This window comes from Prionailurus bengalensis, chromosome C1 (genome assembly GCF_016509475.1).
Source record: "Prionailurus bengalensis isolate Pbe53 chromosome C1, Fcat_Pben_1.1_paternal_pri, whole genome shotgun sequence".
NCBI lineage: Eukaryota > Metazoa > Chordata > Mammalia > Carnivora > Felidae > Prionailurus > Prionailurus bengalensis.
The window spans coordinates 138,679,079-138,702,749 of record NC_057345.1 but is presented as its reverse complement, the minus strand read 5'-3'; positions in this window follow the sequence as shown (position 1 = coordinate 138,702,749).

Below are 23,671 nucleotides of genomic sequence, written 5' to 3'. Positions count from 1 at the left end.
GCTTACTTAATTCATGGAGTAGAACTGCAGTATGTATTGTCATAATACCTGGTAACAGGAATCAGGCAGCCTTGAGAGTTAAATGGAAGAAGAATGTCTTTTCCCATTTCCTAGGGATGCCTCTAAACAGTAATTTGAAGCCTGTGGGGTTTGCCCTTGACATCCTTCTACAACCCTGTCTGATCTTACTTCCTGCACTCAATGCTACTCTGGCAGTCCTAGCACACACTTAACCTGCCTTAAGGCACTCATACTCAGGCATCTCACCCATGATTTCATTGAGATTTTAAAGGATCTGTCTTCCTTCATCTCTCAATTTCCAATTTTCTCAGCATATTTACATTTAAGTGCTAAAAACAGATCAATCAAAACGAATTAAATCATGCTATGGTGTGGAAAACCAATGACTTCTCTGCAAGTATTCTTTTAAAAGAGACTTGTTGACCCAAATATATAAATTCAGATAAAATTGTGCAATTTAGGGTAACCTGGGTGGCTCAGTCAGTTGAGCATCTGACTCTTGGTTTCAGCTCAGGTCGTGATCTCACAGTTCATGGGTTCAAGCCCTTTGTTGGGCTCTGTGCTGACAGTGCAGAGCCTGTTTAGGATTCTCTCTCTCTTTCTCCCTCTTTCTCTTTCTCTCTGCCCCTCTCACAGTTTCTCTTTCTCCAAATAAACTTTTTTAAAAAAACGGAGTAATTATGGCAATTGGACAGGTGTTTGTAAGGATGTAAGAAGTATCCTAGAAGCAGGTCAAATTGCAATTCCCATCACGTAATTAAGCATATTAAATAAGCATATATATATATATATATAACAATCTGACTTTATATTTGACTTGGCACTACAGTTTCATATGCTTCAGCTCTTGGTTCTGGTTCTGACACCTCAAGACTACTTGCCATTTTTTTAAAAAGTATTTTGTCTCAGGTTAATTAGCATTACCTACTGAAACAAAGAGTTCCCAAATCTCAGTGGATTTACACAATAAAAGTTTATTTCTGTACACACAAAATCCTGTGGAATTTTTCCTCCAATAGGAAAATCAGGTGGTTCTGTCATTTGAGTCTTTCAATCTAACTGCTAAAGAAAGAACATGGGAGATTGGACATATGGCACATAGCTTTTCTGCCTGTTTTTTTTCGTTGGCCACAATCTATCACATGGTTCAATCCAACTGCAAGAAAGCCTTGAAATGTGGAATAGCACAGAGATAGGGTGAATGTTAGCAGTCTCTGACACACTCTTACCAGTGGATATTTGTCCTCAGAGTAAGCTGCTCATCTTTTTCATGGTTTCTTCTCTATCTGAAACCAAAACTTACTTGAATCTCCAAAGTTCCTTCTCTTCACTTCCAGATACAGGGATACCAGTTGTGTGTGAGTGTATGTGTGTGTGTGTGCGTGTTTGCTTGGCTAATGTATGGCATAATTTATGGCAATGAAATGAGCATGAAGGTAGGCAGAGGAGGCTAGAGTAGTGTGGGACATAGAAAGAAATGAGCAACATAGGTAGAAAAGGAAAGACATGGAAAGATTATTTGTATATCATGGTTTATAAATCAAGGACTCTTTTTCTCTAGTCATTTGTTTGCTTGTTGTTTTAATAACAGCTAGTAAGTCAGTCTTTTTTTCTCTGCTAGTAACTTCTTCAAATAATTGTTTAGATACAAACAGTAAGTCTCAAGGTACAGGGTCCAAGATGATTACGTCTAGCACTTAAAATCTTAGAATGACTATACTGACAAACTCCAAATATGTAGGCAACTCTTTATATGATGCAAGTCCGAAGAGGAAGCATACATAATTGAGAATTATGGATAAGTCACCCACTTGACTTCACAATTTTGCTAGTGTGGACCTCTTGGGAATTGCTATGAATTCAGTTATTTGTGAAATGGAAAGTGAATAGTATCTGATACTTCAATGGGTTTACACAATAGGTTCTGAGTTTGGTTTTGTAAGTCAGGAAATATTCAGATTCCTGCTTGAGTGGACATTCTTCTGAAATGTCTGATGTGTTTTCACTGTAGAATTAGCCCCAACGTTCTTAATGTGGAGGCTGCAATTCCTCAAATTGATTCAATCTTCTAACTTCACTTTTAAAACTCAAACATTTTATTTATTTTGTTTATTTTATCTTCCTTTTCATTGTAATTTCCTTTATTTATTTAAAAATTTCCAACCGTAGTTTTCATTTAAGCAAAAATAGTCACATGCTATAAAGAAGATGTGGACAGCAGAGCTGATATTAGAACACAGAGCAATTGACATGGAGTGGAAAGGGAAAGAAAGCAACATACGCATGGAGAAATATGTATGGAGTATGGAAGTTCTGGAGGTTGTTTTTGGTTTTGGTTTTGGTTTCCTGCAGTTGAAAGTGAAGTCTATCAGTATGCACACAAGTCCCAATAACAGGTGTATTAAACTCAGATTATGAAATTTATGTAACAAAAGGTAATTTGACTATTACCAATACACAGATATAGTAAATCTGAGAAGAAAGAATTGTTATGTACTGAAATGTGCCACACTTCAGAATTTTTAGTATACTTTTATCTATTTCATTTAATCTTCAAAACAACCTCATGAGTATGTAGGACATGAATTATTATGCCCATTTCATTGTTAAAGCAAACAAAACCAAAGGGTTTAGGCATCTTGCTGGAGTCACACTCTCCTTAAGTGGTTGAATCAGAAACAGAGCCCACTTTTCTTTACAGTCCAATTTTCCTTATGTTATAACAACCTGGAGTTTTCTTATCACCACATTAAGACCTAATTGGGAAAGCTAGTCATGTGTTGGCTTTTCTAGAAGCAGTGGTTTCCTCATCTCTAGGGAGGGTCTTTCTCTAGATTCTCAATCCTTTTTCTTGAAAGGTGGGAATACTAATATCCACTCTTTGGTGGACACATGGAAGCTATGCACTATGATAGTTAAAAGCCTCATTGTCATCCTTGGTTCACAGTTCCTATGCAATCTTGAAGCAAATCCCATGGCTCTTTATCCAGAGTACATCCTCAATTCAACCACTTGTCACTTCTGCCTCTGCCATATGCCTAGCTTGCACTATTGCAGCAGTCTTCTGACTGATCTCCCTGCTCCTTTTCTCACTGAGCCCCCTTCCAAGTCTAGTTTCCCTACAGCTAGTAAACCATTCCCTCCTCTGCTTGAAACCTTTCAAGTCTCCCTATCAGACTCAGAATAAAATCTTCCACAATGTCCTACAATATATGTCCCTGGGAAATTTTTATTGCATTTTCTACTACTCTCCTCCCTTAGCATACCATCTTTAGTCCCATTGCCTCCTTCTTATCCCTTTAATGTGACAATCAATCACTTTGTAAGCATGTGCCACCCCCTGGAGTTCTTTCCTTGCAAATGTGTGCCTGTGGCTTCCTAACTTTGGCTGGGTCTCATTATAAAGATACCTCTGCAAAGAGCTCTTTAAGCCATCCTGTCTAGCTAAGTTGTACCCAACACATCATCACTTATTTTTTTTTTTTGAGAATTAGGATTTTATTTTATTTTTTATTTTATTTTATTTTAATTCCATTGTTGTTAACATACAGTGTTATGTTAGTTTCAGGACCCCATCATGTTTATCCCTTATCATACTTATTATATCAGAAACATCTTTATTTATTCATTTTCTATCTTCTCCACTGCAATGTGAGTTCCATGAGGATAGGGACTTTGTTTGATTTGTCATTATATTTTCAGTGCCAAGAGTAGTGTCTGCCATGTAATAGATGTTTAATAAATATTTACTCAGTGGGCAAATTTGTTGAAGAAATGAGTGACTGATGAGGTAAGCCACTTGGGTCTTAATATGGCTTGGCTATATCTTAGCTAGATGGCATTCAGTATTATTTAACTTTCTTAGCCTCAGTTTTCACATCTGCAAAATAACAATTACAATAATCTCTGCCTCACAGTTGGTTTGTTATGAACATTAAGTGCGATCATTCACATGCATTGCTTCACAGGTGCCTGACAGATAATGGACAAACTTTTTGACAACTATTGACTTTGCTACCCATGGAAAAAACATAGATAAAATGCAATTTTGTTATTCTCAGTAGAACTGTGCCCATCCATTTAGAACATGCAATCAATGGAACGAGTGACTCAGCTCTTAATTCAAGCTGTGCAGAATCTTGGATCTCAATTTTTTGAGATTGCACAATGCCTTTCAATAGAAAATGTGGCAAAAACATGTTCAGGTTTTGGAGACTGCCTTTGTTTTCACTGTCTCTGCCAATAATGTGGCTTTTTCTTCCCCAGAGATCTGGCTAGAGGCTGTTGAATCCTTCGTTTCACCTGGTTTAACATCTGGTGCCAGGAGGGCCTTGTGTTAGATTTTGGGACGAGGTTTTGTGAAAGCAAGATTACACCCCTTTGCTTGAGTGGAGGGCTGAGCCTGGGCTTGAAGCCAGGCATGCTGGGAACAATGGTCCAATTTGCTTTCCAAAGCTTCTGGCTTTATGGGCTTTGTTAGAAAAGCGCAGAATCACTTCACACTTCTGTGACCTAGGTCTGGCCCTGGACCGTCCTCTGGATGCTTAGCCTGGTGGTCCTGCTGTGTCATTCTGAGGCCAAAGGTGGATGACTCCTGACTCGTCCCCTCTGATGGAAGTTCTTCTGTCATAGGTACTCAGGAATTTAATGGGCTATGGCTGCTTCTAGGGCAGTCCCATAAGGACCACCTTCATGGCAGAAGATGTTACTAGAGGGAAAAGTTCCCCAGAAACCTCATCACAGTAACATTGAGAACTCAAGAAAAGTGTAACAGAGAGGGCCTAAGCTTGAAGATATGCAGGTCAGGCTAAAAAATTATGAGAATCATGAATGATTTGATAGAAAGTGCTTCAGGATTCCAAAAGCCTGATGGATTCCTGAAGAAAAAATCTGAGACACAAAAGGTCCTGTTTAACCAACTCCCACTTGCAAACCAGTGTTTTCTACAGTTGTGGGAACAATGATGCAGACAATACCTGTTAAGACTCTAGAGTTCAGTAGAATCCCTTGATAGGCTTGCAGAATATACAGATTCCTGGATCCTATCCTCAGGACTTTTATTTAATAAATCTGTAATCAGGATCAGACACCTGCTGTTGCCATTGTCTTCCTCCTCCACCTTCTCCTTCTTTATCTCCTCCTCCTTCTTCTTCCCTTTAACATATTTTATTGACATGCAATTAACATAACTGAAATGTATGTATCTTGAAATTCTGTTCAATGAGTTTTAACAATTGCATACATCCATATAACTACTTTCCAAAACAAGATATAAAATATTTCCATCACCACAGGGAGTCCCCTTGTGCCCCTTTCTAGAAAATTCCATTTCCCCTAACCTCCTCTCCCCAATTTTCTGATTCTAGTTACAGATATCCTCAGTATGCTCTTGAATTTAGTGTAACTGGAATCCTAAGATAAGTAGAGTTTTATATCTGGCTTCTTTTGTTCAACATAATTTGCTGCATATAGTATGCAGCAATAGTTCGTTTCTTTTTAAATTGCTGCCTAATATCCCATTGTTTAAAGCACAAATTTTTATTTTGCTTAGATAGGCATTTAGATTGTTTTCAGTTTTGACTATTATGAATAAGTCTGTTATAAACATTCTTATACATTTCTTTTTGTGAACATAAGTTTTTATTTCTCTTTGGCAAGTACCTAGGAATGAAATGTCTGGCTCGTAGGATAGATGTATATTTAAATTTATATAAAAAAATCACTAGATACTTCTCCAAAATGAGTGCATCATTTTACACTCTCAACAGTAATGCAGGAGAGTTCCAGTTGCTCCCTACGCTCACCAACTAACATTTGGTGTTGTTAAACATTTTTAATTAAAAATGTTAAGCTCCTTTTTGTCTATTCATTGGTCATTTGTAATATCTTATTTCTTGAAGTGTCTGTTCAAATCATTTGGATATTTTTCATGGGGTATTTGTCTTTTTTATTGTTCATTTTCATGAGTCCTTCTATGTTCTAAGTAGAAGGGTTTTTGTCAGATACTTGTAGCAAATGTTTTTTTCAGTCTGTAGCTTTTCATTTTTTAAAGATTGCTTTTGATAAGTAGACATTTCTAATCTTTGTTGTTTAATTTGCCAATTTTTCTTTTGTGGTGAGTGATTTTGAGGGACTGTTTCAAGAAATTTTTTTCCATGATATTGCAAAGATATTCGCCTATTTTTTTTTCTCTAGAAGTTTCATAGTTTAGGACTCTGATCAGTTTGAGTGTGTGTGTATATGTGTGTGTATGAAATGAGGTAGGAGATTGAGACTCATTGTTTTTCCATACAGGTATTTTATGGAAAGTAGAAATTGCTAAAAAGACTTGAGTTAATCTGATGTCTTGGTTTTCTGCATTTTTAATAAGCATTTTAAATGGCTGTGGTGCAGAGAATTCAAGGATTATTTAATATATGTTGCTATGGAAGAAAAGTGAATAGATGTTTATTTTGCTTTTTAAGGGAGAAAATTATTAGCCATTTAATAATAATACTATCAATAATCACTAGGAGAGACTAAACTTTTTTAAGTTTATACTGCTTTACCTCAGTTATAATGAACACCTTATATCTTATTTAATCTCTATAACAGTCATATGAAGTAGATATTATTACTTATATATGAAGACATAGAGGCTCAGTGAGCCTAATTCATTTATCCAAAGATGCCTGTTAGTAAACAGTGAAGCCAAAATCCAAACCCTGGTTTTATGACTCTAAAGCCATTGTTCTCTGCCTTCTTCCATTGTGTACCGACATTGTTTCACTGCTTATAGTAAATGTAATGGTTCCTTGATGCAGTGGTCCTCAAATATCTTTCTCTCAGGTCTACTTTATACTCTTAAAATTTATTGAGGACCTCAGAGAGCTCCTATTATATGAATAATGTTCATTGACATTTATTGTATTAAAAACTAAAACTGGGGCGCCTGGGTGGCGCAGTCGGTTAAACGTCCGACTTCAGCCAGGTCACGATCTCGCGGTCCGTGAGTTCGAGCCCCGCGTCAGGCTCTGGGCTGATGGCTCGGAGCCTGGAGCCTGTTTCCGATTCTGTGTCTCCCTCTCTCTCTGCCCCTCCCCCGTTCATGCTCTGTCTCTCTCTGTCCCAAAAATAAAATAAAAACGTTGAAAAAAAAATAATAATAATAAAAAAATTTAAAAAAAAAACTAAAACTGAGAAACTTTCAAAATGTTGATAAATTTATTTAAAAAATCGTGGTAAAAAATCCATCAGAGATTAGCATACATAACATATTGTAATGAAAATTATTTTCCAGGAAAGCAATTAGTGAGAAGGGTGGTATTATACGTTTTTTCAAATCTCTTTAATATTTGGCTTAACAGAAGATATCTATATCCTCATATCTTCTTCTTATACAATATGTTGAGATATGTTCTTTTTGTTGAAGTAAAATCTGATGGCACACATATATATGGTTTGAAAAAGGAGCAATATTTTAATGGAATTTTTAGATAATTATGGCTATTCTTTGATATTACATCAAACACCAAAAAATTGTGGTTTCTTAAATATTAAATGATATTTAAATGTGTTGCATTGTAGGATCTGAAACCATATTTCATATCAGTGAGCTCTTTGTACTCAGTTTAAGTGAATATTTTATCCATGAATGATTGTGTAACAACATGCATTGGTCATTTAGAAAATACAGGTTTTCTGAGTTATAAGGATTCTGGTGGGTATGAAAATGCACTGCCGAGCTCTCCTACCACAGGGAATAGAATTGACTCATAGCATCTGCTTCTGCCTTTCTGGATTCACCACTACATTTGAACAAAAAAGGTCAAGCTTTCCACGGCTGCTCACAGCCAAGGAATAAGCATAGTGGAAGCACAAATGCAATCCTATACCTGTGAGATGCAGACCTGCTTAAACTGGTGATATTGACTCCAGAATGTGCCATTGGCTTGTCAGAAACATTCCTGAAATTGTACTGCAGTCTGACACTCTTGTTACCCCAAACACTTTCCTGCCTCCCTCCTTCACAGATGTCAGACCTACATTTCTGTGCCTTCCCTAACTCTCTCTATCTTTCAGACGCACGTGCATCAATAACTCTCTTGAATGACTAATTTCATTTTAGCATCTGCTTTTCAGCAGACTAGAACTAATACACAGATCTCTAAATATTGACAAATTTTATCACAGAATATCAAAATTCATAATTATAAACATCATCCCTGATTTCATTAAGAAAGGCTTTTAAGTATTGGGAAGTTCTCAAGTACAAAGTGGAAGACATGAGTTTTTTCCAAAATTCTAATTTTTTACTTGAAAACTTGAATTTTACCATTTGCAACATATACTGTCAGTTGTTTTCCTTGAAATTGCAAGAGTACTCTATTTAATTGTGTGAAAATTTCCGCCCAAATCCTAAGTCTGAATAGCTATAGTATACCTACCTGTTGGTGGTTCTTTCTAAGGAAAAAAAAAGTGGCTAGTTTAGCTCACAATTCAAACAATCAAACGAAGTCTTTCCCTTGAGAAAATCACTGAGCTGCAGAATGCCAGCAAAGGTGCTTTTAATCCATCCATGCCATTTCATTTAATCACTCTGAATATTAGAAAGACAAGTCTTAAGGGCCATGATTTAATAAAATTAGTAATTTTTACTGCTGTCTCAAAGACATTCCTAAGTGAAACTGGCACTACATTTCCTACAAGTGCATAAGAAAATAATGACCACTGATAGTATTTGTTGACACTGACTCGATTCAGCTCTGACCTGAGTCATTTTACCCAACATTGTTTTTGCTCCATCAGTGCAAAAGTCAATGCAGTAAGAAAGGCAAATGATACTTTTATATTGATATAAAAATAGTTTTGATCTCACAGACCCTGTAGGTGTATGGAACCCCTATGTTTTCACAGGCTATATTCTAAGAACCATTTAATGGAAACATCAAACATTTATTGAACACCCAGTAAGTATAGTACATTTTTCTAGGCCCTGAGGATGCACAGATGGACAGCTCCATGTAAATGCCCTCAAAGAGCCCTCTAGCTTTTTTAAAAAGGACACAAGTTATAAATAAATAGATTAGTAGTAGTGGAGTATGCTATAGAACAGAGACAAAGAATATTTTCCTTCTGGCTGTAAGGGTCAGAGGAGTTCATAGTAGGAATATGATTATTTTGGGGGCAGAGGGAAGAGAGAATCTTTTAATTTTTTTATTTCTTTTATTTTAGAGAAAGAGAGAATGCAACACAAGTGGGGGAGAGAGGCAGAGGGAAGGAGAGAGAGAGAGAACGAGAGAGAGAGAGAGAGAGAGAGAACCTTAAGCAGGTTCTGAGCTGGGCATGGAGGTGGGGTTCAATCTCATCACCATGAGGTCATGACCTGAGCCGAAATCAAGGGTTGGACACTTAACTAACTAAGCCACCCAGGCATCCTTACTAGGAATATGATTTTTTTTTTTTTTTAGAAATTGACAAGTATATTGTAAATTTTTTTAATATAAAATTTATTGTCAAATTGGTTTCCATACAATACCCAGTGCTCATCCCAACAGGTCCCCTCCTCAACACCCATCACCCACCCTCCCCTCCTTCCCACCCCCCATCAACGCTCAGTTTGTTCTCAGTTTTTAAGAGTCTCTTATGCTTTGGCTCCCTCCCTCTCTAGCCTCTCTTCTTTTTTTTTCCTTCCCCTCCCCTATAGTCTTCTGTTAAGCTTCTCAGGATCCATATGATTCTTGAGGCAAGAATTGAAGATTGAATAGTGGCTTATCCAAAATTTAAAGGAGGTAGGAATTCTGGGAGGAATGCAAAGACATAAAGGCATGGCAGAGTGTGAAGTTTTTACAATATTCTATCTGAAAAACAGTAAAAATACTATTTTAATCCACCTCCAAGATCCCAGAAAGTTTAATTACATATTTTGATAGAATTTTTATTTCTGTGTTACTACTCAGCCAAGTAGACCATTGGATGGTGTCTCTCCTTTGCGCCAGGTACAGTGGCAAACACAGCCTTTATATTGTGACACTCATATTTTCCCTCATGGTGGCTGCTTCTTAATCATTTCTCTGAATATTGTCTTTTTCTTTTTCTTTTTAAATAAGACCCCCAAATAAGACACATCTGAATATTTCCCTAGCCACTCAAGTGAAACTGTTCAAATTGTATTGTCCTCACATACTTGGAGCACAAATGTCTACATTCTCCAGTAGCTCAAACCTGGTCTATTTAATATGTATAAAACCATGAATCTTAAAGTCCAAGCCCTTGTTTTCCCAAACATGCTTATGATTTACTAAACCATAAAGAGAGTGGATACTTTAGATCAGAAACCCACAGCGCAAATAAGTGTATTAGTGTGGTGTCTATTGAATGTTTATTTATGTAAACTCAAGATTGCTAGGGAGAGTTCACCAGACAAATCACTATGATTCAGATGTTTCCTAACAACCACCTGGGGGAGGAGTGAGATCTCATTTAATCTTAATCACTGGCAATCAGGGACATTTGACAACTGGGAAATATCACACAAATTATTAGAAGAGCAATCATAAAATATAATAAAAGAAAGAAATATAGTCTTCCCTTGTCAGGGATTTATGAACAATTATGTAAAATATTTGATCAGGTTTAAATCTGAGTCGTATTTTTAACTAAAATCCTCTCTATAGGAACTACAGCTCTTGTAGACCAAATCTTTTTATATGCAAGAAAGAAAAAAGAAAAAGAATGGATATCAACACTGAGATTCACACGTTCAGTTTTGTGTATCTCCTCAATATTTGGTGCCTATGTGGAAGTTTTAGCTTTATAGCCTCTCTATAAACCTATAAATATTTCTTGAGTAAGAAGTTTCCAACGGTTGTGTCACCTTAGCCATTATGTTAGAAAAGATTAGAAACCATAACAAGTAGGACTTGTTCCACCAGCTCCCATCCCCAAACCTCTGAGGCTTGAAATGTTCTTTTTGGTTTCCCCCATTCTAAATATTTTTCTACAAGTGGAATTTTATTAAGGTAAACAATAAGAATAGGGAATAAGTGGGAGAAACAAGTCACATGAAGGCAGTCTGAGAGCGTATGAAGGAGTGTATGAAAAAAAGAAATGTAGGCAAATTGCTGTAACAATGGCTCTAAAATTCTCAGTGGCATTTTTCGGATGTAACACCAAAAGCACAGATAACAAAAGAAAAAATAAGCAAGGAGACTAAATCTAAGTAAAAAATTCTCCACACGACAAAGGAGATAATAAACAAAATGAAAAAGCAACCTACAGAATGGGAGAAAATATTTACATACCATACATCTGATAAGGGGTTAATATCCACAATGTATAAGGAACTCATAAAACTCAATAGCGAATCACTAGCTAACTCAATTTAAAAATGGACAAAGGAACTGAACAGACATTTTTCCAAAGAAGATTTACAACTGGCCAAAAAGTATATGAAAAGGTGCTCAACATCAACTTGGATGATTGGAAATGCAAATCAAAACCACAATGAGATATCTCCTCATACTTGTTATGAAGGCTATTATCAAAAAGTCAAAAGGTAGTAGTTGTTAAGGAGGATGTGAAAAAAAAGGGAAGTCTTACACACTGTTGATAGGAATGTAAATTGCTGCAGCTACTATGGAAAACACTATAGAATTTCCTCAAAAATTTAAAAAAAGAACTACCGTGTGATCCAGGAATACTACTTCTGGCTACGTAACTGAAGGAAATGGAATCAATATTTCAAAAAGATATCTGCACTCCTATGTTCATTGCAACATTATTCAATAGAGCCAAGATATGGAAACAACCTGAGTGTCTACTGGATCAATTGATAAAGAAGATATGATATATAGAGATATAGATACAGATGTATATTATTCAGCCTTAAAAAAGAAAGAAATCCTGCCATTTGTGATGATATAAAACTGGAGGACATTATGCTAAGTGAAATAAACCAAAGAAAGACAAATACTGCATGTTCTCACTTATATGTGGAATCTAAAAATGCTGAGGTCACAAAGCCTAGAGAGTAAAATGGTGGTTGCCAGGGGCTGGAGTTTTGGGGAAATAGGGGAGATGCTGGTCAAAGGGTATAAACTTTCAGTTAAAGATGAATAAATTCTGGAGATCTGGGTACAGCATGTTGACTATAGTTAACAATACTGTATTGTGTACTTGAAATTTGCTAAGAGTAGACCCTAAGTGTTCTGACCACAAAAACACACAAAGAAAGTAAAGTGATATATGTGGTAATTAACTTGATTATGATAATTATTTCACAATGCATACATATATCAATACATCACATCGTACACCTTAAATATATACAATTTGTATTTGCAATCATACATCAATAAAGCTGGAGGTGGAAAATCTCAGCTGCTTAACAAATTAAAAGTTTATTTCCCATACTTGCTGGAGTCCATTGCGAGTCAGTGGTGGTAGGGACAGGGGTTACCTGCCGATGCATTCAGGGACCTACAATGCTTCCACCTTACGGGTTCACCATATCCCAGTGCTCTGGATTCCACAACTAGATTCTCTGCCTTCAGTTGGCAGGAGGGGTAAGAGGGTTAGAGATTGACTTGTGAGGTTTGGGAGGCCAACCCTAGAAAGGATGTTGTTCACTTTTGTTCCTATTCATTGACTGGATCTAAGTTGTAGTACCCCACTAACTGCAAGAGAGGTTGATAAATATGGTCTGGTTATATACCCTGCAAGAAACAGAAACAGAGTTTGGTGACCACCTACCATTGTCTCAGTCATACTTATCAACATGTTCTTAGTGATAGTGGTCAGCATTATGGGTGGATTGCATGACAAAACGTTTCAATCTATCCTAATAGGTACTTATAATTTTATTTATTCACTCAAAAAATATTAGCAAGTACTACTCTGAGCAGGGCATTGGACAAAGTACTCAGTATGCAACACTAAGCAGAGCATATAACACAGAGATATATCACAGTCCCTGCCTTCAGGAGCTTATGGTCTCCTACCAGCAAACACACCTACTTTCTCATCAGCTTTCTTCATTCATCCCGAAGCTGCTGACAGTGTAGGAATAAGAGGGAAGGGGAGGTAAACATTTGTCCTAATTTACTATCCCAGGGGTTATTCTAGCCACAGATATGCATTTCAATTTAGCCACGACAGCTATTTTAGGGGCAATCCAGAAGAACATGTAATTTATATATAATGGGGCTTAATATTTTTTAAACTGCTTATATACACAGGTGAAGAGGACTTGGAATTAGCTGTGTGATCTTGGGCGAATGATTTAAACAATCAAGATTAATTCTTGATCTATAAAATGGGAATAAAAATAGGATCTACCTTTTAGAGTAATTGAGAATAACATGAAATTACATTGGTGATGTGGTTAGCAGAATGCCCAACCCACTGTGATATTACCTTTTACCATTTTTACTGAACTTAAAAAAAAAAACCCTGAGAAGTAGAGTACATTTTATAGATGAGAAAAACTATAGTTCAGAGAAGTTAGGTATCTAGAAAGAAGTTGCAGGGTCAGGGTTGCAGGGTCAATCACAGGGTCAGGATTGGCACCTAGGTTAGTGGCCTTTCATTAATCCATGATTTCTTGCAAGGCCTACAAGTTATAGAATACTTTTGAGGACCATTCGCTTTCTTCTCTATTGAAAAGAAACTGGGCTAACCCCTCTAATACAATGGAAAGACAAGTACTGCTTCCTCTGGGTAACCTGACATGACAGTTTTTATAAGCATGAAATTTTAGTTTTCAGGCAGCATATTTGCAAAACATCTGCACCTTGCTGTTTTGGGGTAAAGGTTGCTGTAGTTTACAGATGGTGTGGAAAGAGAATAGTGAGTGTAAGATTTGCAAGGTCTGAGTTCTAATATTTGTTCTACAGGTGGCCAGCTGTAGGACTTGAGATAAGTCACCTCGTCTTACCTTGGTTTTTTTATTTGTAAAATAGGCTTCTGCAACATCATGTAATTACTAAGCACCCTGCCAATGTAGCATAAAGCAGATTAACTGATGAGTCAAAAGACAATGAAAGCATAGCATTTTGGAATTAGAAGTGAACTCATCTTTAGACTCAGGCTGCTGAATATCAGTCTCCTGATGCTAGAGCCACTTTGCTGTTTGGAGAGTTTAAATCCTTCCTAGAAAGGAGGGAGAGTCTGAATAGTCCCTGTTGCCATGGTAGAGAATGTTCTGAAGATATGAATTGTGTCTATGTTGAGGATCCAATTATGAACAGACCAAGGTTCATATCCTACAACTATCGCTGTGCCCCCACAGAAACAGACATGGTGTTGGTAAGTTTGTGAATGAACTTTTATAACCTGTTATCCTCTAACGATGTCTTTATGGTCATCATAGAGACATTTACTTCATTTACTATAAAGACCAGACAATAGTATTCTTTTCATTTATCCCAGCCCTTAACTAGTGTATCTTTTTAAAAGAAAACATAATCTTACTGATTCTAAGATTAGGGTGGAGAGTCTGTTATTGAAACGATATAGTTACATTTCAATCAAAATGTTATAATTCAATAACAGTTCAGTCCTTTTATTCTGCCAAATCAAGTTGGCAAAAAATTTGCTGATTAATCTAAAGACCTGAAGTAAAAAATAGTTTATTAAAAATGCCACTATTAGTTTAGAGGATTTTTCTAAAAAGATCAGATATTTATCTCATAGTTAACATTTCAACCAATTTATTTTTATCTGTGAGGAAGGAGGCACAGAGAAGTCCATGAGGAGGAATTTGTCACAGAGGAGATGGTAAGGACCCAGGTATGCCAGATTTGTGACACTGTCCTCTTTTCACCAACTGCATTTGGAACATTCATCTGGAACTTGCTTTGGTTTGGGAAAAAACAAAAACAAAAACCAAAAAAACAACAACAAAACTCTGTGAAGGATTCTGTTATCCAAGTTTCGATAAAGAGACCATGAATGTTGAGAGATACAGACAGTCACCGCTACACAAATAACTTCATCTTAATCTGAATTACAGTTGCCTAATTTGTAAAATGACCAGTACAGAAATATTTGCCTCCCAGGATTTTCACAGGACTTACATGAGAAGGGAACCAAAATGTGATGGAGACTTAGCTGGATTCAATCATTGTCAGCCCCTTTCCTTCCTAATACTAGCTTCCATTCATGGCACACATTCTGTACTATTATCTTTGCTTAAACACTTTCCATGAAATCATCTCATTAATTGATCAAAACATGAGGAAGGCTGAAGCTTCTGGAAATTAAATCCACTCTCAAGGTTACCAGGTCAGTAAGTGTCAGAGTCAGTTTCTAACTCAGATGTCCCTGACACTGGAGACCATGCTCTTGATCATCAGGTGTATTTATTTCCTGTTGCTGCTGTAACAAATTACCACAGATTTAATGGTTTCAACAGCACAAATTTATTCTCCTACAGTTCTGGATGTAAAATCCAAAGTCCATTTCAGTGGGCTAAAGTCAAGGTGTTAGCAAAGCTGGTTCCTTTTGGGGGCTCTAGGATAGAATCTGTGACTTGCCTCATCTAGCTCCTGGAGGTCACCTGCATCCTTCCTGTGGCCCTGTCTTCTATCTCCATAGTCACATAATCGTCTTCTGTGGTCAAATCGTCTGCCTCCCTCTTTTAGGATACTTGTGATTAATTTTAGGGTCCACTCTGATAATCCAGGATAACCTCTTCATCTCAAGATCCTTAATTTAATGACATCTCCAAAGTCCGTCTGCTACATGAGGTAATGTTCACAAATTCCAGGAATTAACACCTGGATATCTACCACACCCTGTTACCTTACTTACTTTTCCCTTCCTACTATATGATAACCCAGCTTTAGTTTTATCACCTAATTGTGATGTCCTTCTTGGTTAAAGTCCATAGTTTAATAGGTTTGTTAAAAAAAAAAAACAATCAAACTTGGCTGGGTGGGAGATGGCAAGATGCACACACTGAAAGAATTTAGATAGGACAGATGGGTTCTTGGTGTTCCATAGGGCCAAAGGCTTCCTCCCTTGTTCATAACTCAACAGGTGAGAACACCAGGTTTGACTGAGCTCAACCCCAAAAAAGGCTAAACGTATAGCTTCTCCCTGACTCATGATACATACTGGCCAATGTGAATTTGAGTATCTGGAGACATGGCCAGGACAGGCTCCAAAGTTTCCCTCTTTTCTGAAACTTTTAGGTTTTCCTCCCAATTCTAACATCTCTGTTCATGTTTCTGGGAAGCTTTGTTAATGGCAGAGGCAGGATCTTGAAGTCCTTTTGTGATTCACTTCAGATATGTCATTCTGTAATTTTTATATCTATTTATTCGTCATAGATTCATCCAGATTTCTATTTATTTATTCATAGTTGATCATAAACACAAAGAGCTTAGTGTAATTTCTAATTCTTCTTATTTTTAAAATTATTATTATTTTTTACATCTGAGATTTTCTTCTCTACAATCAACCCCTGGAAATGAACTAGTTCACTGGTTAAAAGTACTGTAATATTTTGGGGCACCTGGGTGGCTGTCAGTTAAGTGTCCAAGTCTTGACTTCAGTTCAGGTCATGATCTGTGGGTGGTCAGATCGAACCCCCACGTCAGGCTCTGCATTGAGTGTGGAGCCTGCTTGAGATTCTCTCTCCCTCTGCCCATGCTTCCCACACACACTCTTTCTCTCTCTCTCTCTCTCTCTCAAAAAAAAAAAGTACTGTGATATTTTAAAGCTTTTGGTAGACATCGCCAATTAGGCCTCTACAAAGGTTTTGCAAACATGTTGTACTCCTAGCAGTGCGCATCCATTACTTGCTTTCTTTTTATCACTTTTTTTTTTTTTTTTTAATTTAGAGGATCATGCTTGTTGGGAAAACAAATAAGGACAGAAGACTGTAAATACCCAATCCCACTTTCCAGAAGTAAGTTCTGGTAACAGATATTTTCTCTTCCAGTCAAAAGCTTACACATGTGTAAGTATAAATTGAGATCCTACTAACATACTATTCGGTCACTTTAACTTATGTGCTTAACAGTATACATTGGTCACTATTTTACTCTAGTACATAAAGAGTTACTCATTCTTTGAAATGGCTGCCAAGTTTTTATTGTATGACTACATCCTATTTTTTTAAACCAAGCTCCTATTACCTATTACGTTTCCATCTCAGCTTCCACACAACAAACTTTCTGCATATGTTCCCATATTTCAGAGCCCTCATACTGTTATTCCTAATTCTATTGATTACCTTGGGAATAATATATCCCCTGCCTTATGTGAGGTGGGGTATTTTTTAATTTTTGTTGAGGAATTGCAATGTTAGGAGATAATTGTGTAGTAGGGAAAGAGAGGGTGTCATTTCAGAATTTATCCCAGTATGACTTTTTAAAAACTGAGATATAGTTGAAATACAGTGTTATATTAGTTTCAGTGATTCAACAATTCTATACATGACTTAGTGCTCACCATGATAAATATAGTCACCATCTATCACCATACAATATTATTACAATATTATTGACTATGTTCCCACTGCTGTACTTTTCATTCTTATGACTTATTTATTTTATAATTGGAAGTTTGTACCTCTTAATCCTCATCAACTAGTTCACCCATCCCCTCAAACCCTTCCCTTCTGGCAACCACCACTTTGTTATTTGTATTTATGATTCTGTTTCTGTTTTTTTTGTTTGTTTGTTTGCTTATTCATTTCCTTTGTTACTTACTTTTTACTTACTTACTTACTTACTTACTTTATTTATTTATTTATTTATTTAAGAGACTGAGTGAGTAGGGAAGAGGGGAAGAGGGACACACACACACACACACAGAGCATCTTAAGCAGGTTCTTGTTGAAAGAAACAATATTTATGAAAGAATTCCAGAAAGACACTCATTTCATTTATTTCTCCAGTTATTTTAAAATCAATCCTCAGATTAAGGAGTTTAGCAGAGAGGTTGTAGTGTGATCCTTTGCCCTTCTGCAGAATTACTTGAATAGCATTGTGCTTTGATATTAGGCCACTGGTCTGCACTGAAGGGTAGTGTGAAGAAACAGCTCCAGGAGAGCAGCCCAGGCCAAGTGTCAGTATCAGAACTTACCTGAACAAGGCATACACACTTTCCTTCTACTTCAGCCTTAGGGTTATTCTGGGACCAAGATTGGTGTTTTTTCCCTGATTTGAGGACCTAACGCTCTACTTAGAAGATGTTGTCTTTCAGGGCTTATGATTTGCCATAGAGTGACAAAATCCTACTTTTCCTCCCCAAAACAGAGCAGCATTGTAGTTTTAGAGGTCATCACAGCATATTCATCACATTTGCAATCTTTGAGTCAGCTCTCTGTGATCTAGCCAGGACTGATTCTTGAATTGCTTTTTCTGATTAAAGGCATTGTCTTTGTCCATTTAACATAGCTGGCTTGGCTTCCATCACATCTGTTAGCATGATCATTCATTTGTTTAATATCAAGTGGGCTTGAGACTCCTGAAAGGGTGATCTGAACCTGGTAATCATGCTCAGTTTCATTTGTTTATAATTTTGTGGCAGTGCATCGAGAGGTTATAATCTTCCTTTTCCAAGGTTTCCCTCCACCTTTTCTTTCTTACTTTTTTTTTTTTAATCCTGAGAGACTTTGTGTTGCCTCTTTAAGGAGAGAAAACTGTGGGGCACCTGGGTGGTTCAGTCAGTTTTATGTTGGACTGCAGTTCAGGTCATGATATCACAGTTCATGAATTCAAGCACAGAGCCCACTTCAGATCCTCTGTCTCTCTCTCTCTCTCTCTCTCTCTCTCTCTCTCTCTATGCCCCTCTTGTGTGTCTCCCTCTCTCTCTCAAAAATGAATAAACATTTAAAAAAATAAAAAGGAGAGAAAACTGCATATGATTCAGAATGTAGAGATTCAGTCTATAATTTACTGCTTTTTATTGGTGATTTTAGACCTCTCCAGTTTTCCTATTAAGACCTATACACCCCATGGCTACTATGAGGCTTAATGTTTATGTAGCAGTTGCTAGAAAGCAGGGTGTCGGAAGGGGTGGCTAGATATTAATAGTGATATAAAAATTTGTATAGAGATGACAAAATGACCTACCATAAAAACCTACAAAGCCTGAAGTAGTTTGCCTGGAGAAAAGCTCATGAGAGATGCCAAGGGGTTGATGAGTATCCATTTTTAAGGATACTCACATATTATGGTCTAGCTCCCTTGAGAGGAAGACAAGATAGAGGTGATCCAGAGGCAGGTTACATCCAACCAAGGTTTCAAAGTCCTAAGGTATGTTACTTCACAAGGTTGATTAGAATCTACCTGTTCCTAATAGACTTGACTTCTATCAGTCTAGGCATCTGAAGAGAAGACAGGGAATGTTCTTCATTCATTTCCAATTCTATCAAGTCCTATGATCTTATTAAATTCATGATACAAATAAATTTCAACTTGATGTGTTTAAAGCTATGAATCATAATGGCTATGTAATAAGGAATACTTTTAAATCCTTTGAAGACATGTTTGTTTGAACAAATTTCATACTCATCTAATATCATGACACCAAAGCAACAACAAAACAAAGAGTATTTACTTATCTTTTGTGGATTTGTTTGTTTGCTACCTTTTTTTTTTTTTTTAAGTAAGCTCTACGCCCAACATGGGGCTTGAACTCAGGACCCTAAGGTCAAGAGTCACATACTCTACCAACTGAACCAGCCAGGTGGTCTCAGCATTTACCTATTCTTTAATGGCAGTTTGAGAGTAGCTAAATTTTCTGGTAGAAATTTATTTTCACTTGTTCAGTTTATTAATAAGCTGCAAATCATCTGAGTTTTTGTCTTCTTTGGAGGAAACATAGACAAAGAAAAGAAGAGCTAGAAAAGAAGGAAATGTCTGAATACTGTTCCATAAGATACTGGTGTACAATTTTCTACTTCAGTAGAACTCTTCCAAAGTGCTTTTTTCTTATTTATAACTTTTCCATTATTTTTTTTTTTTTTTGTAAAAATAAGCATATAATCTGGATGTCTCTGTCAATAGCAACCAGAAACTGAGATTTCTAGGTTTAGGAGGTGTGCTTAAAGAGAGAAAACTTGAGGGGGGGAAAAACATGACAAAATTAAAAGAATTCTTATAAGCAAGTGTGGCAAAGACCAGGCTGTGAGAGATGCTGCTAGAAGGTAGAAAAGCTATGGGCTATTCAAGAACAGGGAACAGGGTAGGATTAGGTGGGAGCCCATGAAGCATGGATCATAATAGGCTTTCTGTTTTCTGCTCAAGAATAGTTAAAAGCTCTTAATTTATCCTAAGAGGTAGAAGTTCCTTAAAAAGGTTAGGTGTAATGATTATGGTAATTACTGACTTTTTTCCTTCTTAAAGATGTTCGATCACAGTCTTGATTTCCCATCCCTTTGCGAATAAGCTGTGATCGAGCTATAAGACATAAGATGGGCAAAATGGAACTTTAAACATAGAGACGGTTTAGAGCAGTAATTAGGAGCAGAGTTTTTGGAGTCAGAGAACCCCGTCTCTTCCACTTCCCTTGGGAAATGCACTGAGACTCTCCAAGACTTTCTTCATTTGTAAAAATCAGTTTTAATAATACCTGCCTCATAATGTCTCTTAAAGGGATATTCTAAGAATTCAATGACAAAATGGACAAGTTGCCTGACACATGATAAATGCTCAAAATATTATAGTTGATACTACTTTTTATTGTTGTTGTATCTAATCATTATTCTGTGGACTATCTGAGTGGTATATGGTGTGGTGACATACTGAAGGTGTTAAGTGAATGTTAAATAATGATTAAGAGTGGAGTGGGTGACCAAAAGTTCCGGAAGAAAAGTGTGACTCAGGGGCCAACCTTTCCAGAATGCTAACCAGACAAGCACATTTTTGGCTCCAGCAAGCAAACAAATATACCCAAGATCAGAGCCCTTCAACAGGTCCATGGAGCCAAAGCTCTGGGAACCAAACATCTCCACCACCCAGGTCACCTAAACCATCTAAGCATCCCAGCTGGTGCTCTGTAGGTCAGGAAATATGAATCAGAAAGAGGATGTGATCTTGGCAGAGAAAGCCTCATTAAGATGATCGTTTACAGTTTTGTTTTGAACAGGAAGAAGCTTGGTACCTGCTCATAGATGACAATGAGAGGGAATAGTTCTGGACAGGTAGGTAGGAACCCCAGATCTGGTTTTATTTTGCCACTGACATGCTAGAAAATCATTGATAAGACATATCTCTTAAATTCTCAGAGCCTCAGTTCCCTCTTCCGAGCAAAAGGATTGGACAAGATGACCATTGAGGTGTTTTTCAACTTTTTGTCAACTTTATTAATTTATTGGTTTCTTTCCATTTATTAGTCTATAGTCTATTTAGTCTATTAGAATTACAATAATTCAACTTATTCTGTGATTGCACATTTGCATTTCACAAATTTTTCATTAGAGATTTATACCTTAGTAATGTAAAATAAAACACAATTCCCCCTCTTTACTTTTTGTCCTTTCATTGATTGGCCCACGTGAGTGTTAAAACTATGAATAGGAGGCTTACCATGTAGTGTTCCAAATTAACTAAGTATTAGCTAGTGAGTCAACAGAGTTCAAAAAGTTAGTATACAGGGTTAAAACTTACAATGTCATTCACATTTACACAGAGAATATTTTCCAAGAAGGTAGATATTTATGGTAAGTGAGGCAGAATGAAAATATTTGCATGTAGCTATCTCTGGACAGCTGGAGAAAGTTTAAAATTTTAAAACCAGGGGCCAAAGTGATTAATTAATTTTGTCCCAGTTTGTTTACTAAGGAAATGAGATTTTTTTAATAGAAACTTTTTTTTGTTATTTTTTAATAAAAAACTGGGTAAATATTGAATCTGCAAATTCAAGTATACTCAGTTTGCTTGTTCACAATATTTAGAATGGAACATGGGCTTTACTTTTATGACTTATAGCAATGTTCTGAGATTGGTCTTACTTGTATTCCCCATTCTCCACATTGAATTGCTAAATAATATCACTGGCTATTTTTTATTTTGCAATGCCTTTCAAAAACTTTTGGAGAACATCTCTAAGGGAGACATTTTCAATAGTTGTATTTCATTTGTTTCTCATGGGAAGAATCACAAGTTTCCAAGAACTTGTGAGAGTTGCATTCCATATCTTCTGCAGTATTAGATGTAAGATCTGATTTTTAAAAATTTTTTCTATAGGAAAATCATGCTTATATGCATACTGTCTTGTGTCACCCATAAAAGCAGTGGCACAGTGATAGCCAAGTCACCTCTTAGAGAAAATAACCAGGCAGAAAGACATGTTTTTATTTTTTACTCATCTCATAGATCTTGCACTTTGTCTTAAGAAATGGAGCACAATGATGAGGATAATCTCTTGCTCAGATTTTATTTGGTCGTGTACTATCTACAGGAGTAAGAAAATAAAGATCTATGTTCACCTCCGCCTGGTCTCTCCAATTTCTCCAGACTGTGGAATGCTGGGATTCATACTGTGAATGCTCTGAAAATCAATTATTGTCAGATTCTGTTTTCAGGGCTGCCAGACAATATTTTGGCTCAACTTCAGTCCATTTGGAACACAGCTGTTAAGTTGTTGACAAAAACTAAGGAAATATGAACATGTTCCACCCTTTAAAAAAAATTCCATTTGTTGGCAACCATCTCGGTGGATTTGAAATTTTCTTATTGAAGAGCAAGTTAGTACCACTTTCTGGCATCCTTTTGGGCTGAACTGGTCGTCCCTGTGTTCCAACACACATGGCACCCTTCATTCACCACTTGAGATATTCAGAATTTATTTTTGATCATGAACTTGAGCTTTAAATTATTCTGTTAAAAACTGCCCCATAACTTCAGGTTATCCTGGGATTTAGTGTCTCACTAGTCTCACCACTTTTCCAGGTGCATTTTTTAAAAAAGACTACTATGGCAAGTTAGCATTGATTTACTTCTAAAGGATTAGCAGTTATATTATTTTGCATGTTTTTTATTGATAGTAATAGAAAATTCTATTCAACTAAACAATACATAAGATTTAGCCATTTAAGAAAATAGGGAAATTACAATTATACACATATTACATATGTATATAAACATGTATATATAGCATGTATGTGTATATAAATATGTATATATACATATGTAATATGTGTATAATTGTAATTTAAGGTAAACAAATGTATATATATTTGTTTACATTAAAAATAAAGACAATGGAAAGATAAACCATAATTTTTTTTAAAGTTTAACTGTAGGAAGAGAGAGAGAATATGTTAGAGGGAATAGGGAGAGAAACTAAATTTCCTTGAACGTATCTTATTTATAGACTTGTCTTTGGAATTATGTAAGTATTCACTTCATAACAAAACAAAATGAAATAAACATAAAAGAAATTTCTAAAAATTAAAATAAAAGGATTTTAAGTGAATTTAACCATGTGCCTAGCTATCAGTGCTTCCCAACTGAACTTCCTGTGATAATGAAAATGTTCTACAGCTGCACTGTTCAGTAGGGTAGCCTCTAGTCATATAGGCTACTGAACACTTGAAATGTGCCTAGTGTTACTAAAAACTAAATTTTGAATTATATCTAATTAATTTAACTTAATTAATTTAAATTACACTTTTAATAGCCACAAGTGTCTAACAGCTACCATACTGGAC